The sequence below is a fragment of the Octopus bimaculoides genome, chromosome 4 (genome assembly GCF_046866305.1).
Source record: "Octopus bimaculoides isolate indiv1 chromosome 4, ASM4686630v1, whole genome shotgun sequence".
Taxonomy (NCBI): domain Eukaryota; kingdom Metazoa; phylum Mollusca; class Cephalopoda; order Octopoda; family Octopodidae; genus Octopus; species Octopus bimaculoides.
Window position 1 is genome coordinate 41,124,121 of NC_142931.1, and position 2,695 is coordinate 41,126,815.

General features: G+C 26.5%; 1 non-coding gene across 1 annotated transcript; it reads left to right on the forward strand.

Moving 5' to 3' along the window:
* Positions 1-2,319: 2,319 nt before the first annotated feature.
* Positions 2,320-2,438, forward strand: LOC149136028 (5S ribosomal RNA). The gene has a single exon (XR_016241751.1). It is a non-coding gene; the product is annotated as a 5S ribosomal RNA (ribosomal RNA).
* The last annotated feature ends 257 nt before the right edge of the window (positions 2,439-2,695 follow it).

A 2,695-nucleotide genomic window follows, 5' to 3' on the forward strand; every position in this document is an offset into this window, starting at 1 on the left:
GATCCGATCAACGGAACAACCTACTCGTGAAATAATGTGCAAGTGGCTGAGCACTCCACAGACATGTGTACTCCTTAACGTAGTTCTCGGGGAGATTCAGCGTGACACAGAATGTGACAAGGCTGACCCTTTGAAACACAGGTACAACAGAAACAGGAAGAAAGAGTGAGAGAAAGTTGTGGTGAAAGAATACAGCAGGGTGCTTTCGTTCAATAAACACTCACAACACCCGGTCTGGGATTGGAAATCGCGATCCTATGTCCGCGAGTCCGCTGCTCCAATCACTGGGCCATTGTGCCCCCACACTTCAGGTATCGTGCTCATTTTGACTAGGCTTTCAAGAATGTCGAAACGAATGGATCTGAACTTGTTACATGGTTTCCGCAGTTGCGTCGTTTAATCCATGAGTGTATATGCTTAGTCGGATTAAATGTATCTTTATTAAATATTTGATTGTAACTCAACTATATACTTCTTACCTTTTATTTGCTTCAGTTAGTGAGCTGTGGCCATGCTGAGACACCACCCCAGGACTAATTTTTAGGTCTGGTGCTTATCTCATGTATCTCTTAGCCGAACCTCTAGGTTATAGGATCGTAAACATACCAACACAATTGGCCAAGCAGTGGTGGGGTACAAACATATACACACACATATAAACGACGAGCCTCTACACAGTTTTTGTCTATCAAATTCACTTACAAGGTATTGGTCTCACAAGGTAAAAAGGACATTTGTCCAACATGCCGCACAGTGGGACTGAACCCGAGACCCCTTGGTTGCCAAGCGAGCTTCTTAACCATGCTTGTACCTGGTCATATATATATATATATATATATATATATATATATATATATATATATATATATATATATATATATATATATATATATATATATATATATATATATATATATATATATATATATATATATATATATATATATATATATATATATATATATATATATATATATATATATATATATATATATATATATATATATATATATATATATATATATATATATATATATACACATATATATATATATATATATATATATATATATATATATATATATATATATATATATATATATATATATATATATATATATATATATATATATATATATATATATATATATATATATATATATATATATATATATATATATATATATATATATATATATATATATATATATATACATATATATATATATATATATATATATATATATATATATATATATATATATATATATATATATATATATATATATATATATATATATATATATATATATATATATATATATATATATATATATATATATATATATATATATATATATATATATATATATATATATATATATATATATATATATATATATATATATATATATATATATATATATATATATATATATATATATATATATATATATATATATATATATATATATATATATATATATATATATATATATATATATATATATATATATATATATATATATATATATATATATATATATATATATATATATATATATATATATATATATATATATATATATATATATATATATATATATATATATATATATATATATATATATATATAATATATATATATATATATATATATATATATGACCAGGTACAAGCATGGTTAAGAACATTTGATTTCTTTCAATTTATATAGAAATTGAGGCTTTAACATTTATTTTTTTGCAACTTAAAAGCGAAAAAATACGGCCGCACATATATTCATTATTTCTCATTTGCGCGATCAGTATCAATGCTGGTTATAATCTGTAAATAAATTGGTGCTATTTTATATCCGACCCAATGGATATAACGGTCGTATAACGTCATTACACCGGCATATAATAACATTGTTTCGAAAGCACTGGCGCACTTAATGTGAATTGTTTTCTGGTAAAGATGAACGTGTATAACGGGTGCCAAGCAAATAAAAACTTAAATGACCGTAAGAGTGAGAAGGAAAATAGGGAAAGTTAATAAGTCGTTAAAGTGTGCAATGTATAGGTAGTAGTATATGATGTGAATGATTAGTAAGTGTTGTTGCCAGCGTTTAACTGTTCAGCACTGTGAAGGTGAACGATAATTTGTTTTTTATAGAAAGATCGCTAAGATGGCACTGTGAAGATGAAAGATAATGTCTTTTTACCGAAGGATTGCCAAGTTATATACAAAGTGAAAGAAAGAAAAATACATTCTAAAAAATGAAAATGATTTAGTATAAGTTTATAGAATAAATAGATTAAAATTTACTGTATAGATGTTTACGGCCATATCACGTTGAAAGCACCGGTTCTCGTCCGATCACCGAAGTTAAGCAACATCGAGCCTAGTTAGTACTTAGATGGGTGACCGCTTGGGAACCCTAGGTGCTGTAAGCATTCTTTTTCTTTTTAATTTACACAAGCTGTAAATTTTAACAAGCATTAAAACAGCGGATTCAATTTATTTTCATCAGGACTTATTCTTTGTAAGCCTGGCACTTATTATATCGTCCACTTTTTGCCGAACCGCTAAGTTACAGGGACGTATACACACCACCATCGGTTGTCATGCGATGTTGGGGAACAGACACAAACATATACACGCACATACATACATATATATATATATATATATATATATATATATATATATA